Below are 19,975 nucleotides of genomic sequence, written 5' to 3'. Positions count from 1 at the left end.
TGCCTATAATGTAAGAAAAAAAAAAAAAGAGAGAAGTTGAGGGGGAAAGATGGCGCATAGATAAAGCAGTAGCAGGCAGTAAGCACAAGTAAGCACAGTTATCAAAAGGCAGAATGGCTTCTCTCTGCTGGAGAGGAGAGACAGGGCATCAGGGAGAGAAACAGGATCAGGACTGGGTTTTCAAAAACTGGTATCAGAGTCAAAGAATGGTAAGAATTTTTTTTTTAAAGTTACAGACAGTGAGTAAGAGCTTGACTCAATCAGACAGAAGGGAGGGCCCGTAGGAGTGAGGCTTTATTGAGAAATAATCTGGGTTCCCACTCAGCCACTAACCAGCTCAGGGGACCTTGAATAAGCCACTAACTTTTCTAAGATCCTCTTGAGTTCCAAAGAAGTGTTTTAGTCATGAGCTTTCAAACCTTCTGTTACAATCAGGCAAGTATTTACAAAGGACTGAAGTTGAGTTAGGATAGTATTTAAAAGCGGCCACCAACCTTCTGTAAACGAATCCTGTGTGGGGGCAGAAGGAAAATGGGGTCACAAATTTAGGACTTGGTTTATTTCTAATCGGGCAACGCTAACTACATAGCTGGAAGAGGGCTGACTAGTATCTCTGATTAGTATTTCAGAGGTAGAATCACAGGTACGGCATTTGAATGATTCCTTCCACTTGGGAAGTGTAATGAGGAAAGTGAAGGGGGCAACCAAACCCACGTTTCTCTACAGTCCTGAAAAGCAGCCCTCATCCTCACCATCGTCATCCCAGAAATAATTTAAGGATATCAGCCCATGTTCACTATGACAGGAAGCATTTCTAATCTAGAGATCACTTAATGTATTTACAGATGAAATATTTATTAGACACTGTATCTCTTCTAAGACAAATAATTTTTCATTGAAGAACTTAGTACAACTCTCTCTAAATGAATATTGAAGAAGTTAATGTGTTACAATATGTTATCCATTTTCTCTTCAAGTGTCCATAATTACATGAAATAAAATGGCCATGGCTTATGGGAAAGACAGCAGCATTGGCCAGCGGAATAGGGCTATCAGACGTGGATTCAAATTCTATCAATTTCTATTAGCTCTAGGATCTTATGTACATTATTTAACCCTCTATTTTTTCCTTTATTCACAGGTAAATGCATCTTACAATTTGTTTGACGGCATAAATTTCAATTAGAGCATATGACATACAATAAATAGTCAACAAGTGTCCAATTTCGTCCCTTAACTTCTCCAGATTTAAAAGAAAAGAAAACCTTGATGGAGGAAATTTCTTAAATGATGCAATCACTATATCCAAAACCTCTTTCCTATAGTGAATACCTGACAGATAAATAAAGTAAAATATAATGTCCTTCCTGATTCCTTAAGATTCAAAATCCTGTTTAAAGAAACTATTAAAAAAAAATTTAGCCAAAATGAGAATGATTTTACCTTCACTCAGCAGCAAAGCCCTGTGTCCAGAAGGCCAAAAACAAATCACTTAGGCAGATCCCTGAATTAAATGCCTGAAAGGTCAAACTGATTCCAGGATGAACCATCTCAAATATCTGAAATTCCAAAGAACTTCCCTTTTTTTTTTTTTTTTTTAAGAGGCCACAGTGACTAAGGTTGCCAGAGAGATAATTATTTCTAAAGATTTTGTCAACAGGTGACAACACCTTCAACATTCCTGAGTAAGACAAGCTTTAGTTTTTACTCCTGGTGTGGGTGGTAGGGATGTGGAAAAGTGAAAACTTATTCCTGGTGTGTCCTCAGGATTTTAAATATCTAAATTGGTTTATATCAATCTTTGCACTAATGACTAAAACACTCCTTTCAGATGCTGATGAATGCACCTTGATTCAGGACACAACAAAGCCAAGCCTCTTCAGGAATATGAATGAATTATGTCTACACCCAAGGTTATCCAGTGGAGTCCAGATCTCAACATATCAAACCAGTGAGCCTTTCTCTGAAGGTCTCTCAATTTCCAAGGACTTGCACATTATTGTTTTATACTGTAATACCAATCAATATGGAGGCTGGGGTTCTATGACTCTACCCACTTTGGATTTCAAAACTAGTACAAGTGTCCTGGCAACATATTCAAGGTATCATAGCTACACCTGGAGGACTTTTCTAAACCACAGACTTCTATGTTCTACCAACTGTCCAGGGTACCACCACCAGCTTGTCTTGCAATAATAATCTTTGAAATAAGCATACAAACAGCTATAAATGTAGAGGATAAAGTAAAGAAAGCTGGTCCTCTCACAACTTTATAGTGTATGTGCATTATAAAGATGCACAGAATGTGTGTGACGCATTGTCCTAGGTCTTTGACTATTTTACTTAATCCTTACAATAACTCTGTATTATAACCCCCATTTTATAGATAAGAATTGAAGCACAGAGAAGCTAAGCAATTTGCCAAAGGTCACACAGCTAGTAAATGGTTGAGACAAGATTCTTAACCCAGTGCATCTGGCTCCACATCCAGCCCTCCAAGTCACGCTTTCTAAATATCATACTTCCTACACAATGTACAGTGGCTGAGCCCTATATTTCAAAGAGAAGTTCAAGGAACAAACCCATGAAGTCCAGTCCTTCCTCCCTCATCCAAAATGAACAAGAAAATAAAAAATCAAGTCAAAAACAGGTTCAGAAAGTGTTTAAGAGATAAGAAGGAAATGTGTAAATACTTTGCCTTTCTCACTGAACACCATTTTCTTACATTATCTTGAAATGTTTCCTTATGACCTGGTTCCCTGTTGTGCTTGCAGATGACTTCCATTTCTAAGTCTCCAAAGCTTTCAGGAATTTATTCCTAGACTTCGAAGCATGCTCAATCATAACCTCCCCTCACTGACTGCCTTCGCTAGTCAAAAAAATCTCTGCTTTCCCTGTTTTTGTTCAAAGCTTCTACTGCCTTTGGAAAGGCTGATTTTTAAAGTTACTTAAACCCTCAGGGTGCAGAAGAGGGAAAACACACTATGAGACTCTCTGCATCCATCTCATCCCATTTCTGAGTTCCAGAGGGAAGAAAAGACTGTGGTTTAACCTCATTGCTTCTTAGGCTTGTGTCTTTTCAAAATTACAATTTCACTATATCCTGGTAAGAATCTGATTCCCTAAGTGATTATCTTTTACTTTTGATAAGGTTGACTGGACATTTTTTCTCACATGACACTTACCTAGATGTCTGTCTTCATAGCAGCGGAGGGAATGGCATTTAACAAAAATCTTCCTTTGGCAGGCTGGGAACTTCTGTGGTTTTAAGACTACCCCTGTATTTTCTCAAAAGAACTTAAACGCCATCTCTTGAGTTACATAAGCAGCCATGGGAAACTCAGTGAGGGTGGCCATCCCAGCTTCATTCAATCCACTTTGGGGCAAATTCCCATACGGCGTCTCACAGAATTTCAAATATCTACATGAGGTTTGAAATATCCTATTTCTGACTGAATACACCGAAACCCTCAGGTCCTAATCAGCGTGGAACAAAAATACAGCTCAATATACAGAAATTAGTTGCCGATGTCAATCACACAGATGACTGCGCTGAAAAAGCAGGCTGAGAGGTTAGGCCGGCCCCTAAGAGCCAGCCACTGTACTTACGCACTCTTCAGACATACGTGTGGTCCTTATTACAGCCTAAGATTAGGAATTATTACTCCAATTATACAACTGAATAAAGTGAAATTCAAAGAGGTTTGAAGTAATTTGGCCAAAGTGGCCGAGCCAGTGCCTAGAGATTTCTCAAACTGACTCTTTTCCACTAACTACATCCTAGGAAACCTCCGCATCAAGAGTATTTGCTCTTAGACATTTCTCCAAAGAAGATATACAGATGGCCAACAGACACATGAAAGAATGCTCAACATCATTAATCATTAGAGAAATGCAAATCAAAACTACAATGAGGTATCATCTCACACCAGTCAGAATGGCCATCATCAAAAAATCTACAAACAATAAATGCTGGAGAGGGTGTGGAGAAAAGGGAACACTCTTGCACTGTTGGTGGGAATGTAAATTGATACAGCCACTATGGAGAACAGTATGGAGGTTCCTTAAAAAACTAAAAATAGAACTACCATACGACCCAGCAATCCCACTACCGGGCATATACCCTGAGAAAACCATAATTCAAAAAGAGTCATGTACCAAAATGTTCATTGCAGCTCTGTTTACAATAGCCAGGACATGGAAGCAACCTAAGTGTCCATCATCGGATGAATGGATAAAGAAGATGTGGCACATATATACAATGGAATATTACTCAGCCATAAAAAGAAATGAAATGGAGGTATTTGTAATGAGGTGGATGGAGTTAGAGTCTGTCATACAGAGTGAAGTAAGTCAGAAAGAGAAAAACAAATACAGTATGCTAACACATATATATGGAATCTAAGGAAAAAAAAAAAAAGGTCATGAAGAACCTAGTGGCAAGATGGGAATAAAGACACAGACCTACTAAAGAATGGACTTGAGGATATGGGGAGGGGGAGGGGTGAGATGTGACAGGGTGAGAGAGTGTCATGGTCATATATACACTACCAAATGTAAAATAGATAGCTAGTGGGAAGCAGCCGCATAGCACAGGGAGATCAGCTCAGTGCTTTGTGACTGCCTGGGGGGGTGGGATGGGGAGGGTGGGAGGGAGGGAGATGCAGGAGGGAGGAGATATGGGAACGTGTGTATATGTGTAGCTGATTCACTTTGTTATAAAGCAGAAACTAACACACCATTGTGAAGCAATTATACTTCAAAAAAGATGTTATAAAAAAGAAAAAACAAAAAAAAAACATTCTGGCTATTCACAGCCTCCGTTATTTCCTGATACTAATCCACCAGAATTAAGCTGTAAAGTTCACATTGCATTGTATTATCCAAAGTCTTAAGAGGCAGAATAAATGCAAAGGATTCAGTGAGTTGAGAAAACTTGATAAAATGCCAGATTCCGAACCCATTTCCCCCACCCCCAGAACTTCAACCCAGATACATGCTCGGTTTTCCCTCAGCAGTTACCTGGTTTCCAGTTTACCAGCTAAAACAATCATTAAGGAGATGTTAATCTTTTGATAAACAGGGTGTAAAATGAGTAGGTAAAAACTACCTATTAGAAAGATAAAGACCTAAGCAAATGAGAGCATTGCCCTCAACAGAAGCAGACACCAAAGGCCATTGTTTTTGACAAACAACAGTTAGCACGCCTTTCCTGAATATTTTTCAAAACAAAATTTTACAAACGATAACAAAAATAAGGCAGAGCAACTTTATTATAAATCTTTTATTTAGTAAGCATTATTACAGCTTTTAAAGGGCTTTACGTGAATGTTTAAGCCCATAAACGAACATGTTAATTTCAGATGCTCAATGCAACCCATTTGTTTCAGGGGTACATGGGTAAAAATTGGAAATGAGCATCTCAATAGACGAGCTAGGCTGTCCCATCTATATGCATACTGAGCAAAACAGAAAACTGATTACTTTCCGAAGACCATTATGAAGCACTGTAAAGTGATATTCTACACCAACTAGTTTAGTTTCATATCATTAATAAAATTTTATTTCGTAACATGAGGATATATGTATACATTGTGTATGTGTATATACACGGCACCTTACTTGCTTTAAAAATGGTTTTGGATTTTGCCATTTTTTACAAAACTACAGTGACTATTACAGACATCCATTGCACAGTGACCGAATCTCCTCCAAACCTAAGTTTTTCATACTCCACTTATCTTGACCACGGAGTGAAAATGGTTTGAAATTGTTGTTAACGTGAAATTTTTTTAAAAAAGACAAAAATTAAAGAGAATATGTCACATCTTAGATTATAATATGGTTTGGTCTAGTAAATCCAGGAAGATTTAAAGATACTTCCAAAGAGAGGGAGCCAAAGCCCATAGGGTTCTTCCATTCAAATTAGGGTGTTCAAATTAGATGTTCAAATTAGGGTGGTCTGTGGGGAGAAAAGGTCCTCCTGTGCCCACGTAATCAGAGCGCGAGCACCAGTGAAGGAGAGATGCGCCACTGGCGCCACTGATAATACTGTGCAGTCATTGTTGGCGCATTTTGTCAAAAGGCCCAACTCCCTTTCTCTACCTGTTAAAGCTTGCCAAAAAGCTAGCTGGATAAAAGAAAAAGGTAACTGATCATTTATAATTCAATTTAAGAATTATCTTGCTCAAAAACCTAAGATTCATTGAATTGGGGATATATTGGTATATATTTGCTATTGCATGTGGTCTATATTGACTCATCCCTTCCACCAAAACATAACCTAAAGGAAAAGAAAAACAAAAAAAACAAACAAAAAAACCCTACATCTAGCCCTCTAAACCATAAAAAAAAAACAAAAACCACTCAATACTACGGAGTAGAGACGATAGCAGGCAGCCATCCTACCAAAGAAAGGTCCTGATACAGTCAACTTGATCAATATCAAGTTTTATTGAAAGGAACAAAAGAGATGATTTCCATTTTCCTGCCACGTGTTGTCTTACCAGGGTGTACCGAGAATACTTAAGCATAAAATTCTCTCAAGCATAATGTACCATTGCGAAAATATTATTAATATTTAGCTCCTTTTTATACACACAGTAAGTCTCCTTTTAGTTGGTAGAACAAACTAGCCCAAAAAGAGGCCATAATCTGGTTACTGCATCACTGGAAGAAAAATCAGTCATCAACCATCAAATGTGTGTGTGTGTGTGAGAGAGAGAGAGAGAGAGAGAGAGAGAGAGAGGATGGCTCATGGCTTCTGTTAGACACAGAAAAAAAAAAAAAAAATGAAGAACTTAATCAACCATCTTCACCCCAGCAGCCCCAGCTACCTTCTTCCTCTCCTATCAGTGGATTTCCATCTCCATGGGGTTCGTCTTTGGGATTCCTAATGAAACAATGAGGTACTAGGAATCAAGAGAAAACAGCGTTAGGATCCTGACAAGGTAACCCTTTTCTCAGCTCTGGGTTTTGTAGGCCATCTTGTTCGTATAAACGCCAAAATGTCTTAATTTTTCCCAAGGAGTGACACTAGGGGCAATACCCACTGTCATTTCTGAGACCAAGGTCCCTTAATCAAATGGCCAGCAGCAAAAATCTGTCAGACAAACGGTTAATTGATGCACATTAAGACAGCCGCCATCACTGCAGAGCAATACATTACACAGGAAAAGAGAACAATGAACAGCACGAGAAAGGAAAACAGCAGTGTTCGTTTACAAAAATATTTAATCCCCAGTTTGCCCTCATCGTCAAGGCTAATCTTATTTTTCATCAATTGAAATCTCTAAGAAAGCAAGAGATGAGATAGCCTGGACAAGAAGAAATACACACACAAGGGGGGGGGGGAAAAAACTGTCATCTGTATCCAGCGGTTTCACGCAACATTTAGGGCAAACGCCTTTGTTCCTGGGCTTGGGAAGGGAGTGGGGGGGTGGGTGATGGAGAGATCAGATGGGGCTGCCTGGGCCCTCCACTCCCTGTTCTCCGGCGCATGCGCCAGGCCAAGACAAAGGAATAGGTAATTACAGTCCCGATTCATTCATTTTGCCCGCAGTACTGAGGATCTGCTGGCCCCGGCTGTAATCCCTGGGAGGTTGATCCACACCCCTATAGCAGGAAGACCACCTCTAGACTAGTGTTTGATTTTTAGCCCGCCACAGATGTGCTAGTGGCCTCGCGGCAGACCGAGGTGTGGTGTCAATCCTGGTCAAGGTACTAAAAATGCACCCGTGTGCGCTGTGCTAATTTAAGCAGAGTGAAAATTACACAGGCAAAGACTGTTCACGGAGTCCGTTTCAAGGCGGACATGTCTCCAAGGAAGCAGATCAGGAGGCCAGCCAAGCGTTCGATGAATATTCATGAAAGAATGCGGTTTGTAGCCACGCATTGTGTGTGCGCGCGCGGACCCAGGGATTCTGCAATTTTTATTCTTGCGGGGGGGGGGGTAGGCGGGGGCGATTGGGCGAGGAGGGCGAACAAGGGCCGGGCGTTGGCTTTCAGTGTTAGCGCTTTAAGCAAAACCTGCTAAAAACCCCAAACCTTCGCTCACAGCCGGGCTGGGCGGTCAGGGGCCGCGCGCTGTCAGGTTCAAGCTCACACCCTCCCGGCCGGGCCCGCGACAGGAGGCGCTCAGCGCATTCTCCGAACCGAATACTCGAAAACATAAAATGCTCAGATGTAGCCCACGGGTTCATGGGAAGGCAGTTCAGCCACGACCGAGGCTGGGGCTCTGCTCTGCTCAGCTGTGCTTCTGGAGGCACGTTGTCGTGTGAACCTCGCATTTCCTTGGCCACCCCAAGCCAAGATTCAGGAGTCCCACGGGTCAAGGAAACCCATCTGCTGAACCAAAAAGCCGCCTCCTCCCTTCGGATCACACCAGATTCCCCGTATTCCTTCTCCCCTCCCTCCCTCCCGCCCCACCGCACCCCACCCTCCATCTTCTGCTGCTGCGCCCCTCGCACCAAGCGCTTTCTTCCCGGCTCTGGACGGTGCCGGTGGCAGATACTCTCCCCTCGGCCTCACAAAACCGTCTCTTCGGGACGCAAATCATTTAAAGGGTTTCACATTCGGCAATTTCCTCCTTAACCAGCAGCTTCCCTCCCACCGCCCACCCCCAACTCCGTTTATCAGGCTCCCCAACCCCCCATCCTCCCCGCCCTGCGAGCGGTCGAAACCACCCACCTCGGGGCCCCCCATCACCCCAGATGCCCGAAGCGCGACGGAGGCCTCACGGAGGGACCGCACGACCCGCGCCGTCTAGTGGGGCCCGCACCACTCCCTCCCCGCCCCGGGCTGCGGCGCCGAGAGAGAACAAAGGGCCTCGGGGGTGGGGCGGGGGCAGAGGGGGGAACGGAGGCCCCCGGGTGGTCGGCACCCCGGGTCCGCGGCGGCAGCTGGGCCACCGGGGCGCGCCTCCTTACCGGATCTGGGTGCCTGTGCCGCCCCTGGGTGAACGCGGTGCCGCGGAAGGGCCCGGGTCGCTGGCGTCGTCCGGCCGGGTGCCTGGCCGCTGGCGGTGGCTCTCTCCCCGGCTCGACGGCGGAGCCCGGAGCGAGGAGCGAGTTGGAGCGCTGCCGCCGCCGCCGTCGCCGCTGCCGCTACTGCCGCCGCCGCCGCCGCTGCAGCCTCTGCATTTCTTGCGCTCGCGCTCCCCCTCCCCTTCCTGCCCAGCGCCCTCCCCCGGCGCGTCCGCCCGCCCATCCTCCCTCCTCCCGCTCACCCCGCCCACCTCGCTCCCCTCCCTTCGCCTCCGTCCCGGTGCCCCTCCCGCCTCCCCTGAACTCCCCGCCGCGCTGGGGCCCCGCCCGTCTCCCTTCAAATCCCTTCCATCCCGGTTACCCCCACCACCCTTCTCCTCCAAACGGCTGGTCCCCTCCTTTCCCCCTCCCCTTCCCTCCATCCCTGTGCCCCTCCTGCCTCTCTACATCATATCTGAACGCCGGTTTCCCACTCCCTCCCCACCTCCCCTCCCCTCCCCTCTTCTCCGGTCCCATGCCCCCCACCTCTGTCGCCTCCCCTTCCCCGCGGCGCCGGAGATGTCCGTGGGCACTACTCTCTGTTTTTCTCAATCTCTCTCTCTCTCACTTTCTTTCTCTCTATTTGGAACGGTTGGATAAGAAGTGCTCGGGCTCTCGCTCAGACTCCAGGGGCTGCCTCGAGGTGGTGAATGACGCCCCCTGCCACCTGCTACCCTTCTCAGCATCCCCACCCGGCCGCTCGCGACGTCCGGCTGAGATTCTGATCCCCGGGCAGGCAGTGAGGTCGGGGGTGACCTGGTGGCTTCCCTCAGCCGATCAGGACAGATGCCCGCGCGGTTGACAGTGACCTCCAACTGCAGGCGCGTCTGGGCGGTGCCCCGGCGGACTGAGTGCGCTCAGCGGGCGGCGGGCGCACACGCTGGGCTGAGCCGGGAAGGCTGCGGCTTTGGGCAAGCGCGGCGCTAAGGTTCAGCTGGCCGGGCGGGCGGCGTAGCCCCTGCGAGGATACTCTCAGGACTTGGGAGAGGAAGGAGGGAAGACAAGAGCCCTAGGCAAGGAGCCGTCGGGGTTTTTTTGATGCCTGTGCTTTAATGGAGGCACCGGTTCTCAGGAAGACTGAGTTAGCCGAGGCAACCTGCACAGTGCCGCTCAGAAACGCACAGGTCAAAACCGCAGCCAGCTGCCGTGTGTCGGCGTGGCCCGGGGGGCTGCCACTTTGTTTAACACAGGAATACAGAGTAACCACCAGGGTGGGGAGATATGCTCACCTGGCTTATCTGTTGGCAAGAAGCAAATACGACATCGTTTAGAACGGTAGCTCTTTCACTAGACAAAAGCCAATTTTTCCTTCCTGCAAAACGCATCTGAACGTTGGAACTTTCATTTGCGGCATTTGGGCGCCCTCTGGCTGTGTCTGAATTGCTCTTATGTTCGCCTACGTCGCAGCAAAGGAAAAAAAAACGATTGAGCTGATGTTTCCCCTCCAGGATGGTTCTGCCCTCTTGACCTGGGCGTGGATTCGAGGATAGAAATGTTATCCAAAATCGGGGTGACAAAATGTGACCGTATTTAGGGAGGCAGACGCCAAAGGCAAGTGCATCCGCCTTCAACTGGGGTAAGGTAAGTCCATTTTCGATGAACAGGGAGAAAACTTACCAGAATCTAATTACTATATTTAAATTCAGCGGGGTGGCAGTGTCAACCGCATACTAGGCTACAAGTTTTGCGGTGGAACAAGGCTCCCCGACTGTGCAGGTATTTACAGTTTATACAGGCCACACCAAATCAGACAAAGACATGCAAGCTGGATGTTCACACATGAAAGCCAAAGTGGCAGGGGAATTTTGCTGTCTTTTTCATTTTTTCTTTTTTCTGTTTGCCATTTAAATGAAATAACAAAGAAGTAAATATGGTACAAAAACAGGGAAGCAAATTACAGCTAGGGTTTCCTCCAAAGCATTTTATTTATTTGAACGTAAATGTTCAATAATTTAATATGTTAAGTATACGTCCCTCTTTCCAGCACATTATCTATGAAGCTAGATGTAGGGTTTCTCAACCTCCTGTTTTGGGCAGATAACTTTCCAATGGGGATGGGGGTGAACCTGTACTGTTGGCCTCTATCCATCCACTAGTTACCAGTAACACACACACACACACACACACATATCACCACCACCACCACCACCAGTTGTGACGACAAAAATGTCTCCAGACATTGTCAAATGTCCCCTGGGAGGTAAAAATCACTCCAGGTTGAAAACTGCTGGGCTATAATTTTTTTTACCTGTCGTGAGCAAGTCTCTAAGTTTTTACTCTATTAAATTAAATGAGCACTTACAATTTTATGCTCAAAACCTGTACTGAGTGTACTTGTTAGTGTATCTGTGTAGTTATTTCGTTTAGCATTCAGTTTTTATCCCTGTGATCTTCCAGGCATGTAAACTCATCTCAAAATTAGTAAATATATGTTCCCATTGTGTTTGCATGATAAGCCTCTGGATGTTATCTTCTTCCTATCTTCTCTTTTTTTCAGTTTTTCAAAAAAAGACATAAAATTTAATGTCTTCGGTGCTACTGGCTAAATTTTCATGATGGAGAAAACAAGCCTTTTAAAGGTGTGATTAGAATATAGATCATAGGTTATCGTAGAAACAGGAGGCAAAAGCTTACACCAGTGAGACTGTGGGTCTCCTCAATTTTGTCTTCCATCAGGTTTATTTGTTTACTTAAAAGATTTGTAAAGGAATTCTTCTTTAATAAAATAATGTAACTGGCTGATAGTGCTATTAACCTTAAGAATGGAAGCTTTTCCAGAATTTATAGACATACATCAAATGGTACCCAAAATGTTATATCCCAATACATTACTACATAAAATCCAATTTGATTAAGTTTTTAGTCTCCTTTTTAGTTGTTCATCTAACGTCTTACATTTGTAAGGTGCATTCTCTGGAAAGTTTTGTTTTTTTTTTAAACACACACTTAGGAAATTAATGAATAAGCAGTTAAAGCTCTGGAGTTGAGAAAATTTTTAACATTAACTATTGTGGATGTCACTAGCTGTTTAGATTATAGACGAATGAACTTGGGAGTAGATGTTAAAGGTGCAATTTATGACAAATTTAATTACCTTTCAACATTATACTCCTGAAAATAAAGATTGCTTTATTCTCCTAAAGGAATGAATAATTTTTTAATTAATAAAGCTAGACCTCCTGGGTTGTAAAATGAATTCCACTGTCATTTTCAATTGCCTACATATTTTGCTTCAGTGAGGCATAACCTGCATTATGGAAATATTAATCAAAAAGATAAATGATTCAGTGACTACTGATTTTTGCTGAATGATTTGCTGTAGAGTTGCTTGCAATGTAATGGACTCATTGTCACCTAAATTAGTAGGTTTACAAAAACCTCAATATGTGTTCAGCTTTTCAAATTGTATCTATTGTCAGTTGAGACATATATAATAGATTATTATATAGACCTCATCTCACCTCCAAATCTCACCCACATCTCTGCTCTCGGTACCTCTCATATCACCCACCAAGGCTAAGCATCTTCCCAGTTCCCCATCCTTTCCTTCTAAACAGTAAAAAGAGAATTAAGATCCCAAATAAAACATGTAGACCAACATGGATGAAGCAAAGGCATGGTGACAGTAGTGTCACCCCAGTATTGCCCTAGCCACCTTTGCTTGACATCTTTTTGGCTAGCTCCTCTTCAAGGCCACTGAATTAACGCAGACCCGCAGAGACCCATGTAGAGAATTTGATCAATTCAGCTCGACAGCTAAGTATTGGGTGAAGGACTGAACTGCTATCATTTGCTCACAAGATCTCTTCTACAAATTGCAAGCTAAAGGCCAAACAGCCAATATTACATATGAAAGCAGATAGCTTTTCTTTCTTAAATATGTTAATAGTTTTTAATCAAAGGAAAATATTTAATTCTGTATATTTACCTCATCTTTCTCCTTTTCTACCCTCCCTCTGGTGTTACAACCTCACCCTTCCCATAGCCAAGTGAAAGGACTTTGTTTCCATCAGTGGTTCTCAAGCAGGGGCTCTTCTGCGTCCCAGAGGACATGTGACAATATCTCCAGGCTTTGGGGGAAAAGACTGTAAGGGGAGACATGCTACTGGCATCTAATGGATAAAGATCAGGGTTGCTGCTAAACATCCTACAATGCACACAGAGCAGCCCCATAACAGGCAATTATCCATCCCAAAATGTCAATAATGGTGAGTTGAGAAACCTTGGTTTAAAACTTGATTTTTCTGAATAGCACATGCTGCCTGGGGAACCGCCTCTTGCTGTGGTTCAGGGTGTCAGTAGCAGGCAGCAGGTCTGGAGATGCAAAGATGTAACAGATTTTCCTTTCAGCAGGGGCTGCATTGTGCCCCAAGCCCTTCATTGCCACCTTCTTTGGCTAGAACATAGATCTAGGCGGTGGCTTCCAGAGCAATGACAAAGGTTACCATCCGGGATTATGAATTCCACTCTGTTACTACACGCTGAGTAACTGGAAGAAAACAGCTTACCTGGTCCCCTATTTCACGCTCCTCTTTATGTCCTGTAAGAGGATAGTTGGAAACCTGAACCAACGTGTGCTTACCACGAAGCATCGGACTTGAAATGCAAGGAGCAACCTGGCCTTGGTACCACATTGGGAACATTTTTGCCCAAGATAAAAGGTGGATAAAAAATAATCTTATCCTCCACCTGAATAGTTCTCATTCCCAACTCCTCCCTTTCATAGACCAGAATTTCCCCACCTATCCTTTCAATCCCAAAGCACTTTTTCTACTCACCAGCATTTATTTTCTATTAAGGAAATACATACAACTAGACATAGAAAACAAACTTATGGTTACCAAAGGGGAAAAGGGGGAAGGGATAAATTAGGAGGTTGGGATTAACAGATACACGCTACTATATATAAAACAGATAAACAACAAGGACCTACTGTAGAGCACAGGGAACTATACTCAATATTTTGTAATAACCTATAAGGGAAAAGACTCTGAAAAAGAATATATATATATATGTATATATACATGTGTGTGTGCATGTGTGTGTGTATGTGACTGAATCACTGTGCTGTATACCTGAAACTAACACAGTATTGTATATCAACTATACTTCAGTATAAAGAAAGAAAGAAAGAAAATACATAAAACCAGTGATCAAAGGGTGTTTGCCTCACTAACCAGGGAGGGCTTTTTTTCAGGCAGTGCTTACCTGTTTCTACAGACACAGGGCAGGGGATTAGAACAGGGAGACCTTCGTCTTGGGAGAATAGTCCTTAATTCTTTGGCTTCCCTTCCCCCATAATCACCAGTTAAACCCTTCAAGTAACAAGTGACTTTCCAATGGCATAAAGAATGTTGTAGAACACTTTTTCACATGGCTTCCTTTTTGAGTAAATGAGACTGCAGAGGTTCCAACGTTAAATAGTGTGAACCTTAAGTCTAGCCCCATTTCTTGTTACCACCTGCTTCTCTCTCAGATCAGCCTCTACTGGTAATGAAAATATTTTTACTTTAACTCCAGTGCAAGAAATGGTGCCCAAAATCAATTGGTAATTGCAAAAGCACGTTGCCAAACAGAATGCAGAGGATGCACTTTTTGCTGTAAATTAATAAAGGGATGCTGCTTTGCCTACTTCTCCAAGTGCAAATATTGTCAAATTCCAACATCTCCCTAACTCCGCTCTTTGGATAGACTCCCTAAGACTCCTGAACAGATGCCCTAACCCTCTTGCTTCTCAAGCCGAGGAATCTCCTACTCAGCTAAGTTCAACTCAATGTCAGAAAGAATGATTTCTCCCCAAACAAAAATAAAAAAAGTGAAACAGTGAGAAATGAGAGAGCCAGACTTAAAATGTAGTAAGGAAAGAGCTGGCATAAATAGTTGAGGATAGCCAAAACCAAACCAACCAACCACAAAAGTAGCTATCGTGTCAGTAGTTTTAAGGGCACCCAAAAGCCATCGGTGAAAATGAGTGATGGGCCAGGGTATTGGACAAAACAAGAAAATCATGGCTCCCGTCTTAAAGTATCAGCGTTTCTGGAGGACATGGGACAAAAAAGAAAAGCAATCTCATAGTAGTAATTAAAATATTCATCTGATCAAAATCAAACACAAGGAAAGATGTCAAAAACAACTTCTTAGGTGCCTAAAGGAAGTTGCTGCACAATATAGAGAGTATTATTGTCCCTATATTATGCTATAAATAAATATCAATACATGGGAAGCATCTGCAGGATTTTAGCCCAAACTGTTAATCGTAGCTCTCACTGGGAATTGGTGTCATTTCAGAGGTGGGACGGAGGTTTGCTCAGCTTTCTAGTACTGTGTTCTAAAGTTCTATGTTGAATGAATGTTTCTGCAATGAACGCTCATTACTTTGGGAATCAGAATATATAATTTTGTACGTTGCTCAGGAGACCTAGGCTGAGAAATCACTACTTGGAAACTGCCTTCTCATCAGCTTTCCTGACACTCTGTCTTTTAACACCGTACTGCTGCTTCTTGCATCTCTCTGCTTCTTCACCTCTGAATTAGTGGCTCAGTTTGGATGAAGAATGTGGCCGCAGCCCTGGCACTCCCCTTTTGGCTGTGGGCCTGGGTCTCTGGGGTACCCTAATCCAGTCTAATGCAGAAGACTGCCTCCTATCCCCGGCTTTTCAGGTGATTGCAGGAACAAGAAGGTTTTAGTCTACAGTTAGCCCCTGCTACTCCATCCTTGTATTGACCTAATTTTTGCATTGATGGACTCATAATCAACACAAAGTTCTGTTTTCTTTGTAGCATTGCTTTTCATGTTTTCCTCAGTCTATCAGTGAACTTCTAGTACACAGCATTGCTGCTGAATCAAAAATCACTTAAGCATTTTATCTTCTATTGAAGATCAATTATCTCCTTTCTTTTTTTTACTCCTAATAATGCTGCGGTGACAGCTTTGAACACATAGCCCTCATCTTTTAAAATATTTCCTCAGGGCTTTCCCTGGTGGCGCAGTGGTTGGGAATCTGCCTGCCAGTGCAGGGGACACGGGTTCGAGCCCTGGTCTGGGAAGATCCCACATGCCGCGGAGCAACTGGGCCCATGAGCCACAATTACTGAGCCTGCGCGTCTGGAGCCTGTGCTCCGCAACGGGAGAGGCAGCGATGGTGAGAGGCCCGCGCATCGCGATGAAGAGTGGCCCCCGCTCGCCGCAACTAGAGAAAGCCCTCGCAGAGAAACGAAGACCCAATACAGCCATAAATAAAATTAATTAATTAATTAATTTAAAAAATTTAAAAAAAAAATATTTCCTCAGTTTCAGCTTCTGGAAATGGGACCCATAAATCAACGCTATGCTGATTTTTCTGACTTTTGCCCTCCAATAAGATTAAACAAATTTGGTGCAACCAAAAGAACCTAAGAGAACCCGTCTCCCCAGAGATTCAATGCCAAAACATTTTACAACTTTTCATAGGTGCAAAATGGTTTTAAGTTGCACATATCAATATTTAATTACTGACAAGATTAGACTCTGTTTTTCCAATGTTGATTCACTGCTTGCATTTCGTTTGGTGTAACAATCTCCTATGAAAATGTTACTGTCAATTCTATGGATAAAAGTCTTCTAACTGTTCATCCTTTTAATCATTGTTCAATGGGAAAATTGATTCTATTTTTATAGAGCCATTCTCTTTGACATCTGTTGAAATCCACTGGAGTATGACTAGGGGAGATTGTCCATCTCCGTGGTTGACAAGCTTGGCTTTTAGATGATAATGGTGTCAAATCCTAACTTTGCCTTCACTTACTAGCTTTATGAGTTTGAACACAATCCTTCCTGTCTTTTAGCCTTGGTCTTTTCATCGGAAAAATGGGAAAATTACCAACTTCATTGGGTTGTTCTGAAAATCATCTAAGAAAATGGATTTAAAGCCCTTAGCCAGTTCATAAAACACACTCACAAAATGTGTCCTAAAGAAGCTAATTTTACAGCACCACCAACAGGACCATTAAGGAAGGGATAAAATAACAAGAGTTAAGTACTGAATCAGGGAGGATGGGAGGGCTCAGATAGCTATAACGGAAAACCTGAAGTTTGTCACTATGTTTCCATAAAGAATTTAGCTCTAAGCTTCCTGGCAGCCAAGAGAAAAAAATCAAAATGTTATAGGCTATTAATTTTTCTAAAAAGGGAAACATTTCAAGTGTGTCAGAAGGGACAACTCTTCCTAGCAACCAACTTTAAGAAGAATGTATCACTATATCCCTTTCTGTAAAAGATGCTGAATTTCACAAAGGACAACTTTTCAATAATGACTTTTACTGGAGATACAGCAATTTTCTCATAAGGCCATTTATTATATCCACCTGCAAACTGCAGAAACCATCTCAGTATAATTCTGCTAAAGCATTTTTATGAAAAGAGTAAAAATCATGTGGTCCAGACCAGCAACTCTGTGTTGGAGCACACAGACAGATTCTCCATGTGGATGGAGGGTACAGGGAGGAAGCAGGGCACCTCTCCTTGGACTGGGCAGAATGTCCATTGCGGGAGCAGGGTCTACTCAAGATACGCGTCCACCCTCACCCCCAGGCTCTGATGCCGCCTCTCCCCTTGAGTCTCAGGCAGAAGTTTTCAACCTGGGACTCCAGACTCCCCGGGGACCTAGGGGTGGCCATCAGGGAACTCTTCACCCCTCTCCCTTAGCTTCTTCTTACTAAATGCTTACTAGATATTTTCATGTGAAGTTTAAGCAAACACTGCAGCGCAAAAATTGACTTCTCAAGTATTGTTTTGGCAGAAAAATAATAAGAAAATATCTGTATTTTAAGGTTTTCTTTTTCTTCTTTTCAACTTAAGCCCCTAGCTTGTATTTTGGCACAGGTAGAGGGTTCCCCGATGTCTGCCAGAAGGGGTGCTGTGGGAGTCTGGCAATGGACACCCCACATCTTGTTGCCAGCTGCTTAAAATCTGCTCAAGGGCCTGCAAATTGCTCCAGAGGCTGAAAGCCTGAGGATGGAAGAGGCGGCCTGGGCCGGGAAGACTTTTGAGGGCAGTTGTTTCCTGCCAACCAGCTGGATGGCCTCAAAGATGCCATAAGTGGCTCCTGGGGAATGTTGGGAGCAGATCCAGGCTGGAGGTTGATGGCCCTGATGTCCTGCTGTGCAGAACGCCCTTCCGGGTGGGGCTTGCTACAGACCCCAGCTGAGGGCAGAGAAGCAGAGGGCACAAGCCTTTCTCTGATGGTTGAAAAAAACAGGGTTGGCCTAAAGGACACATGTAATTACTGATACAAAATACCACCCACTGCATAAATTTGTATTTTATACTCTGTTTCTTAAGGTTGGTATTAACTGATCATCTCAAAGGGATTGATACTTTTTTAAAGAGAAATTACAAACTGAAATTAAACCTAGAATCCCTGCCTTCAAAAATATACAATCTAATGGAGAAGCTTATAATCCAGAAAGGGCCAGGTAGTAAATACTTTAGGTATTGCAAGCCATGAGATTTCTGTCTGCCACTGGGACTCTGCCATTTCACAGCAAAGCAACCACATAGACCATAAAGACAAATGGACATGGCTGTGTCCCAATAAAACTTTATTTACAAAAACACATTGGCAACGCAGGGGACACGGGTTCGAGCCCTGGGCCAGGAAGACCCCCCACATGCCGTGGAGCAACTAAGCCCGTGCGCCACAACTACTGAGCCTGCGCTCTAGAGCCCGCGAGCCACAACTACTGAGCCCGCGTGCCACAACTACTGAAGCCTGCGTGCCTAGAGCCCTTGCTCCGCAACAAGAGAAGCCACCGCAATGAGAAGCCCACGCACCGCAACGAAGAGTAGCCCCCGCTCGCCGCAACTAGAGAAAGCCCGCGCGCAGCAACAAAGACCCAACGCAGCCAAAAATTAAATAAATAAATTTATTAAAAAAAAAAAAAAAGAAGGCGTGTAAGCCATTTATTGAAAAAAAAAGAACACATTGGCAGGTCAGCTTTGACACAAGGGCTGCAGTTTGCCCACCCCTGCTCTAGATCATTAGTAATTTCCTCCTGCTAAAATCACCAGTCACTGTATTTTCTTTTCACTAAGATAAACCCTACACATTCTTTTAAGTCTCCATGTCCATTCAGGTGTTTTTTTCATCCACTCAAAACATTTATGACTGCCTGAGTGACCTATAAAGTGATGAAAATTTGCATTTAATCCGGATTTTCATTAAAAGGGGGTTACACTCCCTTCTGGGGTTCATTTTATCTTAATCTCATTAATTTCACATTTATTGTTCCCATAATTGAAATATGGCTTGAAATATTTGTCAGGCTAGTCTGGAATTATCTCCTTGTAAAGAAGCAAAATGGAAGAAAAGAAAGCAAATGAAGCCAGCCAAATAGAAGAAAAGATAACGCATCTAGGGAAATAAAATAATAGGCATAATAAATACTGGACAGTGCAGGACATTTTTCTGAAAGGAACATTTTTAATATACAATAAAATGCTTTTCTTTCGAGATATAGGGTATCAGATGAACACTGGCTAAATAAATAGATGCAGATCCCTTTGCATTCATCTCAGATTTATTCCTGGAGATTGTAGTTTATCATTTTGCATCTGAATTGAATTCTTACCCTATCATTAAAAGTTGAGAACTGCTCAAAGGTTTAAGTCCAGTTCAGATCTAAAATGCAGTTAAAACAACAATGTTTTGACAATCTGTCTCTTAAAATCACATTCCCTTTAGAGCTGAATGAAACCATGTGACCCAGGAATGCACAGCCAACACCGCCTTCCACGTCCAGGTGGGCATCGCTAATCAATCAATATCAGTCAACCACAGCATTCTTTTCCTGGCCAAAAAATTCGTTGTAATACTATACCCAAGATGCCACTGCCAATTAGATCATACCCAAGGCTGATATGTAATTGTCATCTGCAATGTATTCCAGTCCCTCATTTTACAAATTGGGAAGCC

The 19,975-nt window shown here is 43.3% G+C and overlaps 1 protein-coding gene across 2 annotated transcripts in view; it reads right to left on the bottom strand.

The window, feature by feature from the left end:
• BASP1 (brain abundant membrane attached signal protein 1) overlaps nt 1-19,975 on the bottom strand; it is a 76,965-nt gene that overhangs the window by 41,693 nt on the left and 15,297 nt on the right. Inside the window, exon 1 of one of the 2 annotated variants that reach the window (XM_068535173.1) lies at nt 8,928-9,132. The exons of the other annotated variant lie outside the window; for it this stretch is intronic. The gene's annotated coding sequence lies outside the window, so the exon portion shown is untranslated. Of the gene's footprint in view, nt 1-8,927; nt 9,133-19,975 lie in introns of those variants that run through there. 2 annotated transcript variants of the gene reach the window in all.

The sequence above is a fragment of the Eschrichtius robustus genome, chromosome 2 (assembly GCF_028021215.1).
Source record: "Eschrichtius robustus isolate mEscRob2 chromosome 2, mEscRob2.pri, whole genome shotgun sequence".
Taxonomy (NCBI): domain Eukaryota; kingdom Metazoa; phylum Chordata; class Mammalia; order Artiodactyla; family Eschrichtiidae; genus Eschrichtius; species Eschrichtius robustus.
The sequence above is the reverse complement of the archived record's forward strand: the minus strand, read 5'-3'. Positions and strand labels throughout refer to the sequence as shown.